Source organism: Pongo pygmaeus, chromosome 12 (genome assembly GCF_028885625.2).
Source record: "Pongo pygmaeus isolate AG05252 chromosome 12, NHGRI_mPonPyg2-v2.0_pri, whole genome shotgun sequence".
NCBI classification, from domain to species: Eukaryota; Metazoa; Chordata; class Mammalia; order Primates; family Hominidae; genus Pongo; species Pongo pygmaeus.
The window spans coordinates 66,540,514-66,555,192 of NC_072385.2; positions in this window are offsets into that span (position 1 = coordinate 66,540,514).

Here is a 14,679-nt window from a genome sequence, read left to right on the forward strand (position 1 = left end):
TTGATGAAATCAGATTATTTGCTTTATTTTTTCTTGGTATTGCTAGCTAGCATCCTAGCTTTCAGTAACCTGGAATACCCTGACAACCCCATTGGTCAGGTTATTATTACATTTAAAGCAGGTTTGCTAGAGGAGGAAAATACTTATGTTTCTTATGAGGAAACAAAATGAAAAAGTCTAGCTCTGATTTTGTGGTGGTGAGATGTAGGTTTTAAATTAGCAGAAAGGTAAAATCATAAGGCCCATCTCCTACACAAAGTTATCTTGTCCATTTCAGATTACACTTTTTTTTTCTGTTTGTGCCTCCCCCATTTTTGATGGAAAGGGTTGGGCTTATCAAGAGGCAAAGGAAGCATTAAAACATGTCAGTCATCCATAAAAAACAACAAAATATGAACCTAGAACTACCTGAGAAAATATGCCATTGTCTGTTGCAATGCCTCTCATAGTATGTCCATGAACTGCTCTTTGGCAAGTGTCCTTAGTTAAGGAGCTTGTGCCAGAAAATAAATCAACTGTCACTAAGCACTGTGTTCAGTTCAGCTGACCACTTTTTCACGGTAAGACTTTCTTAAAGTGAGTAGAGTGCTGATTTATATTCTGGCACCAGCATCTTCTTTCATTGCAGGAAGGTGGTTTGAGTAGCACTGACCTACTGCATTAGTCAAGACTGTCTTTGTTACGCTGCAGCAACAAGCAACCCCCAAATTTCAATGGCTTAACCCAACCCAACTGCTATGGTTTGGCTCTGTCTCCCCATCCAAATCTCATTTCAAATTGTAATCCCTACAGTCAAGGGAGGGAACTGTAATCCCCATGTGTTGAGGGAGGGAGCTGATTAGATTATAGGGGCAGTTTCCTTCATGCTGTTCTCATGCTGGTGAGTGAGTTCTCAAGAGATCTCATGCTGTTCTCATGCTAGTGAGTGAGTTCTCAAGAGATCTGATGGTTTTATAAGTGCTTGGAAGTTCCTCCTTCACACCTTCTCTCTCCTGCCACCTTGTGAAGAAGGTGTGTGCTTTCCCATCCACCATGATTGTAAGTTTCCTGAGGCTTCCCAGCCATGGGGAACTGTGAGTCAGTTAAGCCTCTTTCCTTTATAAATTACCCAATCTCAGAGAAGTTCTTTATAGCAGTGTGAAAATGGGCTAATACACCAACTCTAATTTCTCCGTCATGTTATTCATCTCATACAGGTTGGTGGGGGCTCAGCTGCAGTCACAGGGATGGGCTGTGGGAGGTTTCACCCTCTAGTAGTTGAACCTCTTGTACTGTGTGTCCTCTTCATTTACCATCACAGGAGAAGAAAGACAGACAAGTAAAAGCCTGTATGCCTCTGTCACATAAGTAACACCTGCCACTTCCACACACATGTCATTGGCAAGACCTAACCACAAGGCCCCACTTGACTTCAAGGAGGATGGCAAATGGTGAGAGCAAATAGAGTATTTCATGAGCATCAGGGTCACTGCCATATCCACCATGCCAAACTATATGGCACTAAATTAATAAATTTATAAATCATAACTTTAACTTCATGTGTTTGAACATGACTTAACATGATTAGAGAGGCATCTAAGATTTAACATTTTCTCAATCTTTTCTTTTTTTTTTTTTTTTTTGAGATGGAGTCTTTCTCTGTCACCCAGGCTAGAGTGCAGTGGCGTGATCTTGGCTCACTGTAACCTCTGCCTCCCGGGCTCAAACAATTCTCCTGCCTCAGCCTCCCAGGTAGCTGGAACTGCAGGCATATGCCACTACGCCTGGTTAATTTTTGTATTTTTTTTAGTAGAGTCGGGGTTTCCCCATGTTGGCCAGGCTGGTCTCAAGCTCCTGACCTTAAGTGATCTGCCCACCCTGGCTTCTCAAAGTGCTGGGATTACAGGCATGAGCCACCGTACCTGGCCTCCTTTCTTCTTTATGACCTTTAACTGGTAGTGTTACATTTTGCAATCCTTAAAAAAAAGTGCTGTAAATGGAAAAATGCCTTACGTTGAAATTGTAATCAGCTCTAGCACAATCTTGTCTTCTGATGTAACCACATTCCTGAAGAGAAAAAGTCCTCCTTGATCTGTCCTCTTGCTCTGAACCTCAGCTACATCAAGGACACACCTTGTGTCCTGGAGGGGCAGCTCCTTCCTTGATGGACTCACCTCCTCTAATATAGTTTTGATAGGCCTAGCATCGCTGGGCAAGTCACCCACCACCTCTGCCTTGTGCAGAATTTGCATTATCTAAAGATCACTTTGTAAGCTATGGTCCATTTGCCTTGGCAAATACTGTTTAAATATAGCATCCATAAATAAATGTTAAATAATTCATGAACATAATTTTGTAAATTCTGCTAGGCCACACCTCTCTAGGGGCATATTTATGAACATGTGTCAGCCCGGAATCAATGTGTCTGCCAAGCTCCTTGCCTCTGAGGCAGAATTCCCACATCTAGCCCAAAATGCTGCAAACGGCTCCAATTCCCCTTCAGTAGTCATCCATCATACTGTCACTTTAATTCAGATGCTGCTACTTGTTTTAATAACATACATCTTACACAAAGAATATTGCTAACACAAGAATCTTGGGGTAGATTTTTACAACCTCATAAAATGGTATTAACCCTCTGATCCCTGATGTTCTTTTCATGCAGCAGGGGCCTCTGAATGCTTTCCCTGCCCCCTCCACGCCCTCCAATCTTCCTGATGCTTATCAATAACCTTTGTTCATGGGGCTATATAGCACCAGGACCTGACATCAATCACTGCAGTAAAAATATTATTCCTCCAGCATTGCCCTGAAGAATTATGGAAAGAATAAAAGTGTTATTGCAGGAATTATTTAGCAAACAATAGATGGATAAAATGTATTACAGTAAGTGTTAAATTATATCACCTCATTATGGAGAGCCAACTTCAGATACCATGAAGGTGGCTCACTGCCTTTTCTAAGTAGTTCAGAAGAACAATGGCAAAGACCACAAAAGATTTCAAAAGAAAACACCAGACTATCACAACTAGAATATATTCTACTGAGGAGACATTTGTTTGGGGGAATAATTTGGAAGAATGCCTCCTCCTGCCCATTTTGAATAGTAAGTTGGAATTCACAGATGAACAATGGGAGTTTATATTTAGTTATTGACCACAGGATGCTATTCTAGGAAAGAGAGATTCTTAAGAAAATAGATGTGTGGTCTAATCAACCCCACTTCCACTTAGACACTCCTCACACTTTCTGCACACTCCTCTAAGCAGGGGTCGGGGGGACCATTTTCATTGGTGAGGGAAATATACATCTATTACAATTGGGTATTGGTTATAGAAAAGTGGACCATACCGATATTCATAGCCTCTGCCAGTGTTGGAAAATAATGTTCTTGAAATGTCAGATTAAGGCCTGCATTTTAAATACTATTAAGGATACTTAAACAAGGTTGGAACCATGTTGTTTTTTTTTGTTTTTTGTTTTTTTGACCAAGTAGTCTTTTATCAGTTATTGCAGAATTTTTTTCTTTTTCTTTTTCTTTTTTTTTTTTTTTTTTTTTTTTTTTTAGGCATAATGTTACACTGGGCTCCTGGGATTCATTTGATCAACATGATTAAATTATTTCCTTACTCAGCTAGAAGGAAATTACTAGTTACCAGACATTATGTGTCTGTTAATTATGTGCAATAAGGCTCTCTCCTATCACACCAGCTCCTGCATTCATGTTCTGTGCATTTTAAAGGCATTATCTTAAAAAATTTAAATATTGAAAAGGGACAGCTATAATTTTGTTTCATCTATTTAATAAATAAGTAATCTGTGAAATCAGTGGTACAAAGTGTTTCTTTGCCCTTTGTGTCAGCATAGACATTCTTAGGAAGAACATACTAAAAGATTCTTTTCACTTCTGTTTTCACGAAAGAATGTTTCTCTTCAGCTTTCTAGGGCAACAGCCAGATCTTCTGTTACCAAACAGAGTGAATATGAGCATTGCCAAAAATACAAAAACAAAACCCTGTGATTGTGTGGCTCCTCAATGCGTTCTGCTCACCTGGGGTGGGTGATGGTGCCAAATTTACATTCCCTCTTGTAGCTCAATCTACAATAGGAGTTTTCAAATGAGATTTTTTTCTTTTTTCCTTTCTTGCAAAGGAAGAGACAACATATGGTAGCCGAGAGGCCTTATTTTGCCTCCTAATGAAATGATGTGCTTCTGTTTCATATTAAAGTGTTAATCGGTCTGAAATTAGGTCTTACCAAAAAAATAGTGCTTTTAAAATACTTAATATGATTCATTTTCTGCAGTCAAAGCCAGATGACTTTTATTTTTGTATCAAAAAGAGAAAGTGGAAAGCTAGCTCTTCCTCTCCTGATGCCCCCACACTTCCCCATCTGCCTGCGCTTGGGACCCAGATCCAATAACCGGTTTATAGAACAGAAAGCTCTTTAGAGTCAGAGCTTGCGCCAAAGCCTAGAAGGTTTTGTTTGAGTTTGAGAATCTTCATAGGTTTATGAAATCTCAACAAATATTTCAAAGAAGGAAGTTTCACATTTGAAGTAGGTGATCCTATTAGGCACTGAGAGACAGCGCCTTTGTTGTGGGCCCAGGCAGCATTTTATGTAAGATAGAGCTGTGTCCCACTAATATGCCAAGACATCACTTTCATGCCAGAAACAGATAGGGCTGAACTTGTTTCATGCACTTTGGCTTTCATTGTTAATAATGAATGATGAAAGTTCAGAGGAGAGGAACTAAGTGGACACTCAGCTTTAAAAGAATGAATTTTAACAAGCAACATGCCAAACTAGTCAGACACACCACTTAGATGGTCAGCAAAGAGTGCACAAAGAGAGAACTCATCCTGCAACTCTGTCCACAGCCAGCAGTTCACAGGGAGCCCAGTCTGGGGACACTGGTTATCCTGTGAGCCAGGAGAAGCAGGAGGTGACTCCCCTTCAAGATAGATTTCAGTTGCTCCAGGTCAAGTGACACGTGCTTCTCCTACCCCCACCTCACTCCCAAGGCCTGAAGGGTGGTAGGAGGACCCAGGAGTCACAAAATTGGAAGCTCTTGTCCTGGTTTCACAGAATGGGAAGGAGATAGACATTGAAACAGGGACAAGAAATGAATTTTAAATCTTAATGGATAAAAGTATTGATTAAATGAATTAGAGCTTCTTCTATGTAAAGCCAACACTTGAAAATTCACAATTTCTTTTAATTTATTTCTTCCTTTCTTCTTCCTTCCTACCTTTTCCTTAGTTCCTTCTTCCTATGCTCCTCCATTTCTTCCTTTTTTCTTCCTTCCTGTTTCTCCCCTTGCCTTCTTTTTCTTTTCTCCTTCCTTCCTTCATCCCTCCCTCCCACCTTATATTTCTTCGTTTCTTCCTCCCTCACTTCCTTCCTCCCCCACTTCCTTCCCCCTTCCTTCCTCCCTCCCTTTTTCACTCCCTCCCTTCCTTCCTTAATTTCTTTCTCTTTCTTTATTTTAATTTATAAGTTGACTTTCTGGAGAAGGAAATCAATAACAAAAAGCACACTCTGAAGATCTCTTACATAGTATTTATTCATTCAACCAATATTCATTAAGTGCTTACTTCATGCTAAATATGTAGTAGGCATCCAGGATAGAAGATTGAACAAAACGCACCCAGTCCCTTCTCTCAAGAGCTCAGAATTTAAGCTACTGGGCTCAATACATTTTCAGCTCAGTCTCCTACACCATCTACAGTCGCAACTTTGGAGGATGAGAACTGATCATCTGTTCCATCAGTTTAATCATCAAAGATTCCAGTTCATTCATTCAACTTGACATCTAGAACAATAAAACGGACATTTTAGCAACTGATATTATAAAAAAGACTTTCCACAATAAGGAATAAAACCACACGATTTGGGAATTTAAGTAGAGATTTGAAAGATATAGAATGTCAAATTCTCTGAAAAACACATTTGAGGTTGTCTTAAATGTGTTGTAAGAGAGTGGGTGGGTAAGGAGAAAAGGACCCTGCACTGGTAGCCAGGACATGGTAACTATAGCCTGTCATTACCATGTTCTAAGGGTGACCTCCAGCACAGCCCTTCACGATTCTCAGCAGCCTGATCCATTATAGTAGTGTTTTACCATTTGCCTTCTATACCTCATTGAATTGATGTGAAGATCAATACAAATGCTATACAAATAGAATGAATTACACTAATATCTTTTGATAGTCAAGCGCCCTGCAAATTTAAATTCTGGGCCTTCAAAGCCAAATTTTAGAAAAGAATTGCTTGATATTTAATGCCATACAAATGAGAACATTCTCATACTCTCAGTTTAGCAGAGTGCCCTAATTTTAGGCACTTCTCTGAGATGCTGAGGCTCTTGTCCTAGCATTTAAATCAAAGCATTCTTTATAGATAATCTATAGGACTATTTCACTTTAGGTGTCAGAATTTGCTTTAGAGTATCTTCCCAACCACATCCAGACCACGGCAGACCAGCCTTAGGAATAGACGCAATATCATTGCTCGTAAAACTGCAGTAAGATATTGACTCACTCTTTTTCCATCTTAGAAAGTCAGGCTGATACAGACGGATCATGAACTGATTACTAGCTTGTATTTTTGCAAGGCTATAAAATATGGAAACTCAGTTTTGCTCAGTTTTGCTTATTTTTTCTATTAGTTGAAACCACCAGTTGTTTCAATGCCACAACTGTAGACACGCCCTGTAAGCCTCGTCAGCTGTGCCTTTGACTTGTAAACCTACTGCCATTTGCAGTTTGATGACTGGATATCTTTCCACACCAGCAGGATTGGGTGCACACATTTGTGTTGCTTTGTATAGAATTGTTCCTTTGTCTTGTACAATTTGCCACCCAGCTACCCTCATCTTGTGCATCTTAACAACCAATCCTAGAATGTCTTTCTCCCTGGAACACACATTTTTCTTCTGTGGTTTGAATTTTGGATGCTATGGTCCTTGTGTCTTCTGTGGAGACTGGCCTTGGGTGTTTAATTGAAATGCCCCTTTATTTCCCTTGCTTGGAACATACTCAGATTCCTGTTCCCTTTAGATTATTTCTCCAAATTTGGAACCTAGCTATAGCCTTTGGATTTTTGCTTTACAATCTCTTGAAAAATAAACTCTTCCCTGGTAAGAAACATTATTGATATTTCCTTTACATCCCTTCTGCTTTTTTGTACTTCAAGTATTTAGAGATGTACAACATTTACAAAACAACATTGTCTATAATAGCAAAAATGAGATTTACCTGTTCATCAATAACTTAGTGAAATAAAATGTGCTATATTAGCATGACAGAATATTAAGCAGCATTAATGACATGTATAGAGATGAATATTTACTGACATTGAATGTATACATGATATATTAAGTAAAAGATAGAAAAGCACTCCTCTACAACCAATTAGTCAATTTACTATCTATCTACTTATCTACATGATCTTGACCTATCTTTCTATCTAGTTCATTAAAGCAAATAATTGTTTACTTATGGATGGTGGGAGTACGGGCATATTTTAATTTCTCCTTTATGCATAGATATACTTTTCAATTTTCTAAAATAAATATTTCTTGCCTTTGAAATAATTTAAAAAGCAACAAAGATTAAAGCAAAATAATAAGACTCCTGGTTAGTGCAGTCCTTGTGGACACAGTGGGAGATTGCATCAAGTCTTGACTCAGCACTGATTATGAGTTCTCCTAATTCCCACCATTAGCCTTTCAGGAATCAGGTACTCTATATACAATATATGCCTTTAGCTTTTGCTCAGTACGTTATATGAAGTAGGTACTCCGTGAATGGTTGCTGAATTTAAATAAACCAAAATCTTTCTCTAGTGCACTCTGTATCTCTGTGCCCTGTAAATGCTAAGAATAAAGAATGCATCATCAAGTAAATGGTATAACTTAGGTTCTTCATACCTACGGTAGGTTTGACTGTGACTCCTACTTATTTACCACTCCTGAATTCACATCCTCTGCCATGTGACTGTACAGTTTCTCCCCCTAAAGGCAGAGTATACTTCTCCGCCCATTAACTTTAGGCTTGACTACATGTCCTGCCTGTGGGATATTAGCAAACATACAAGCAGAGGATTGAAATGTGCTTGCACACTTCTTTCTTGAGCTTCTGTCATCACCATGAGAAGATAATGCCTTGGCTAGTTTACTAATCTGAGGAGGACGGGAAACATAGACAAGATTTGAACCTGGTATATAAAGTGGAACCGGGCTTAGTTGAGCCAAGCCTGTTTCAGCCTACAAACCGCCTTGATTCTCACTGCCAGCCCAACAGGAGATGCATGAATGAGAATAAATTATTGTTGTTTTAGTCCACTATGTTTATGATAACTTGTTACTTAGCACCATTATGGAATTAGCTGATCAATACATTTCCTGGATGTTAAATTTTATTATATCAATAGTTGCATATAATATTAGTAAAACTTGATAAAAAGTGCATAATTCCAGATATAACAATGATCACAACATAGTCTTTAATTATTATATATTTCTGGAAAATGGACAAGACAGGTCTAAAGTTTAAGAGTATAATGGAATTGAGAAGCCTCTTGGAAGTCAATTCAGGTAAGGTGAGCCACTCAAGACAACACTTGAGTTTTGACTGTTAGGAACACCAATTTCAAATGGGGCATAGTGTAAACATGTACACCACCTAGTCCTACAGACTCAGATTTGGGTCCTTGAGAGAGAAGGAGGTAGAAGCCATAGCAGTGCATGATGACAGATTGAGTGGAACATAGAGGAAGCTCAAGTAATGACCAGTAATAACTGACCATACCTGTATGGGAGCAGATATGAGACACAGTTTAGGCTTTTCCCAAATTCTGAAATACAACATATTGAAGAAGATGTGCTTCATAAAAATAATGGCAAGAGCCAGGGTAAAATGTGGTTTGTTATTGTTTTACAAGACTTCATTAAGATGACCCCATTTCTTCTCATAGCCTAGTGAGGCATCAGGAAACTCAAGTTGTAAGAGTGCTGTTTCACATCAACAAGCAGAGGTGGGATCTCGCCATGTTGCTGCCAAACTGGGGTATCGCACTTGAGTTCGCCAGTAGTTCAAAACACCCAAATGTGCATCCAGGAAGTTTATGAAGTCATGTGAAATCCTCTTTTAATGTTTTTGCAACTTTGCATGAAAATTGCTGCTCACAAGGCCATAGTGACTCAAGAAATGAGGTGTAGCATGGGTTGCCAAAGAGAAAAATCAAAGCTCACTAAAGGTGTTCTACATCTGAGAAACATCAAGTTAGATATGGAAGAAAATAACTATTACTTAATTTTATAAATTAAAAGCAGTCAGAGCTGCTCTTCTTTTTATTTTGAAACTTTTTTTTATAAAATAGTGGCAGTAGACAGATTTTACATGCTCTAGTGGTTTCTATTGAACTCATACTTTCAAAAATATTTTCTGTTTGCTTTTGGTAAGATTTGAATGGGTCATAAGTACGTGGACACCAAAAATTAAAATGCTACTTAAACTTTTACCAACTGTTTTAATATACATCAAACAAACTGCATTAATCCTTTTATAGCCTTTTTGACCTACCCTGTCTGCATCTTAATCATTTTCTTGTTGTGCCAATATTGTTTGCATAAGAGTAGGTTTATAATTTATGTTTTTTATTAAAAGGTGTCTGTGGAAAAGAGATTTACCATGGCTCTTCAGAAAATTATGTTTTTAATCAGCTGTAGAAATTCATAGCACTTTCTACATATGGGGCACCTATTACAATGATCCAAACAGACCAAAGCCAGCAAATAATCATGTCTGTCTATTGTTAATTCTTAGAAGAACAAACATATGTTTTGAATGTCGTTACTGCTAAATTAGCAGAAGCAATCAGGCATCCTAGGAGAATAAAATAAAAATGCAGAGTACTATAGTATAATTACTATTTGCATTTAAATTGTGTGCAATACTTTTCTAATTCCATGTAGTAATAGTAATGTCTAACATTTACTGAGATCTTTGTGGGTGTCAATAAATAAGAGGATTACCTCAGTTAATCTTCACAACAATCACATGATATAGACACTATTATACCTATTTTGCATATGAAGGAAGAAACTGAGGTTTGGAGAGATGGAATCTCTTGTCCAAAGTTGCAGAGCTACTCAGCAGACACAAAGATTCAAGCTTGGCAGTTTGACTCTATTGCTCATACTCTATGGTAGGCTTTCATTATTAATCTGCTATGCTAACGTTTGGTTTAGATATTAATTTTGACATAACAGTGTTAATTTTATCAGTAACAGAGAAAGTTCTATCATTTTGAAGGAAATAACTCTTTAGTACCTACTTCCAGAGTGGATTGTAATGGGAGAAACAAAGGATTTATGTGAAAAAAAAATACATCGTTTATATTTCTTACCAAAATAATGATCATGGATATGCCTAATGGTACCCAAAGACTACTCTTTCTTTAGTAATTTAAAAAGACAAACTGTAAAAGGCAAGTGTTATAGCTTATTAGTGTTCAAATTTTTAGAATATGAAGTGCTTGATTGATATGCAAAATTTATGGAATAAGGATAGAGGTACAAACCGGAGGTCACATGCTGTGGTCACAAACCCTGAAATGCATTCATTTATTCATTCACTTAATGGGTATTTACTGAGCACCTACAATGTGCATTGTTGTTGATATGAAGAATCAACAATGAACAATTCATACAAAACTACGTCTTCATGGAGCTTACATTCTAGCTGGGAGACAGAGGAACAAATAAAAAAGTTTAAGTTCTTATAGTAATAAGTATTATGATTTAAAAATAATGGAGGTGATGGCAGAGATGGAGAAAACAAGGCCACACATTTGTTAGGTGAAAAAGGCTGTAATATCACAGCTTCTAATTACATTAATGTAAAAAGAGGAGTGTAACATTCTGTATTGATACTACTCTTACCCAAGGTGATATAGGTGCGTTAGTTGATTAGTGAATCACATTACTAACTGATTTCTTACTGTGAATGAATATGTGTAACTACTAATAAAATTCAAAAGTCTGCTCACTTGGAGCTTACTAACAAATCAGAAGAAATATAATGTGCACTTACTAAAGTAAAAGAGAGGAGGAAAGAGCATGTCTCTTGCACCCATCCTGAAGTGGAGTTCAATCAGCAATTGAGAAGAGAGAAATCCTACAGGCTGGAATGAGGATAGGGGTAGGACAGCCTCCTTAGGGGAGGAAAAAATCAAGTTTGGACTTCAAAATAGGTAGATGTGCTGCTGGACTTGGTTTGCTAGCATTTCGTTGAGGATTTTTATGACTGGGTTCATCAGGGATATCGGCCTGTAGTTTCTTTGTTGTTGTTGTGCCTTGCCAGATTTTGGTATCAGGATGACACTGGTTTTGTTGAATAAGTTAGGGAAGAATTCCTACCCTTTATTTTTTGGAATAGTTTCAGTAAGATTGGTACCAGCTATTCTCTATATTTTTGGTAGAATTCAGCTGTGAATCTGTTTGGTCCAGGGCCTTTTTTGATTGGTAGATTTTTATTACTAATTTAATTTCCTAACTCATTATTGGCCTGTTCAGGATTTTATCACGATCAAGGGGGTTTTTTTCTGGGATGCAAGGATGGTTCAACATATGCAAATCAATAAATGTGAATTACCACATAAACAATTAAAAACAAAACCCATATGATCATCTCACTAAGCACAGAAAAAGCATTTCATAAAATCCAACATCCCTTCATGATAAAAACCCCTCAACAAACTAGGCATCAAAGGAACATACCTCTAAATAGTAAGAGCCATCTATGACAAACCCTCAGCCAACATCATACTGAATGAGAAAAAGTTGAAAATATTTCCCTTAAGAAATGGAACAAGACAAAGATGTCCACTCTTTCCACTCCCATTCAACATAGTACTGGAAGTCCTAGCCAGAGCAATTAGGCCAGAGAAAGAAATAAAAGGCATCCAAATAGGAAGGGAGGAAGTCAAATTACCTCTGTCTACCAAAAACATAATTCTATATCTAGAAAACCCTAAAGATTCTTCCAAAAGACTCCTAGACCTGATAAATGACTTCAGTAAACTTTCAGGATACAAAATCAATATATAAAAATTAGTCGTATTTTTATACACCAGTAACATTCAAGTCAAAAACCAAATCAATAACTTGATTCTATTTACAGTAGAGACACACACACACACACACACACACACACACACACCACAAACACCTAGGAATACATTTAACCAAGGGGGTGAAAGATTTCTATATGGAGAGCTACAAAACACGGATGAAATAAATCATAGGTGACACAAACAAATGGAAAAATATTCCATGCTCATGGATTGGAAGAATCAGTATCATTGAAATGATTACACTGCTCAAAGCAATCTACAGATTTAATGCAATTTCTGTCAAATCATCAAAGTCATTTTTCACAGAATTAGAAAAAAATTCTAAAATTCATATGAAACCAAAAAGAGCCTGAATAGCCAAATCAATCCTAACCAAAAAAAAAACAAAGCTAGATCTATCACATTATCTGACTTCAAACTATATTACTACAAGGCTGTAGGAACCAAAACAGCATGGTACTAGTATAAAAATAGACATATAGACCATACAGAATAGAGAACACAGAAATAAAGAAACATACTTACAACAAACTGATCTTTGATAAAGTTGATGACAATAAACAGTAGGGAAAAGGACACCCTGTATAATAAATAGCCCTAGGATAGCTGGCTAGCCATATATACACGGAAGAATGAAACTAGACTCCCACCTCTCACCATATACAAAAATTAACTCAAAACAGATTAAAGACTTAAATATAAGACTTCAAACTATAGAAATCCTAGAAGAAAATCTGGGAAAAATTATTCTGGACATTTGCCTAGACAAAGAATTTATGACTAAGACCTCAAAGCAAATGCAATAAAAACAAAACTTGACAAATAATTAAACTAAAGAGCTTCTGCACAGCAAAAGAAACAATCAATAAACAGACAACCTACAGAATGGAAGAAAATATTTGCAAGTTATGCATTTGACAAAGGACTGATATCCAGAATCTATAAGGAATTTAAACAAACCAACAAGAAAAAGAAACAAACAACCCCTTTAAAAAGTAGGAAAGGACATAAACAGATACTTCCCAAAAGAATACATACAAGCAGCCAACAATCGTGAAAAAATGCTCAACATCACTAATCATCAAAGAAATGCAAATTAAAACCACCATGAGGTACCATCTCACACCAGTCAGAAAGGCTATTATTAAAAAGTGCAAAAATAACAGATGTTGGTGAGAATGCAGAGACAAGGGAACACTGATACATTGTTGGTGGGAATAAAAATTAATTCAACTCCTATGGAAAACAGTATACAGATTTCTCAAAGAATGAAAAATGGAACTATCATTCAATGTAGCAATCCCATTACTGGGTACATACCCAAAGGAAAATAAATCATTTTATCAAAAAGACACCTGTACTCATATCTTTATTGCAGCATTATTCACAATAGCAAATCACAGAATCATCCTAAGTATCCATCAACAGTGGATTGGATAAAGAAAATATGATACATATGCAGCATGGAATACTAGGTAGCCACCAAAAAAAAATGATTATATCATGTCCTTTGCATCAACATAGATGCTGCTGGAGGCCACTATTGTAAGTGGATTAACACAGGGACAGAAAAAAAATACTACATGATCTCACTTATAAGTGGGACCTAAGCAATGGGTACCATGGACATAAAGATGGAGACAATTGACACTGGGGACTCAAAAATAGAGGAAGGAGGGAGGGATGCAAGGATTGAAAAACTACGTATTGGTTACTATGCTCACTATATGGGTGATGGGTAAATAGAAGCCCAAACCCCAGCATTGGTCAATATACTCATGTAACAAACCTACGTATGTACCTTCTGAATCTAAAATGAAAGGAAAAATAGGTAGAGTTTGATTAGGCAGAAACATTTCTGTCTGTCCTGGAAGATTTCTGAAAAGAGGGTCTATGTCTGTCCTCTTACCCCTCTCCATTCATATCTCTATTGCAGCAATTATTTTCTTTTTTCTTTTTCTTTTTTTTTTTTTTTGAGACGGAGTCTCACTCTGTCGCCCAGGCTGGAGTGCACTGGCGCGATCTCAGCTCACTGCAAGCTCCGCCTCCCACGTTCACGCCATTCTCCTGCCTCAGCCTCCCAAGTAGCTGGGACCACAGGCGCCCTTCACCATGCCTGGCTATTTTTTTTTGTATTTTTAGTAGAGACGGGGTTTCACCGTGTTAGCCAGGATGGTCTCGATCTCCTGACCTCATGATCCGCCCGCCTCGGCCTCCCAAAGTGCTTGGATTACAGGCGTGAGCCACTGCGCCCGGCCTGCAGCCATTATTTTCTACTGGTGAACCACACGCAACCATTTCCAGAGCTCTTATGGCAGGCAGAAGTATAAGAAACGTGATGACACAGAGTCTTGGACTAAGAGGCAAACTGTGGGGTTGGGGGAGTTTTCCAGCCATGTGATCTTGGCCATGTCACCTAACCTCTCTGAGCCTCAGTTTTCTCACTTGAAGAAATGGCACAACAATAATTTCTCTGCCTCCTTCCCAGGACTACATGGAGTTTAAATGAGAAAAAGTGATGATGTAGAAATGCTCTTGCTGCCCCATAAACTACTATAC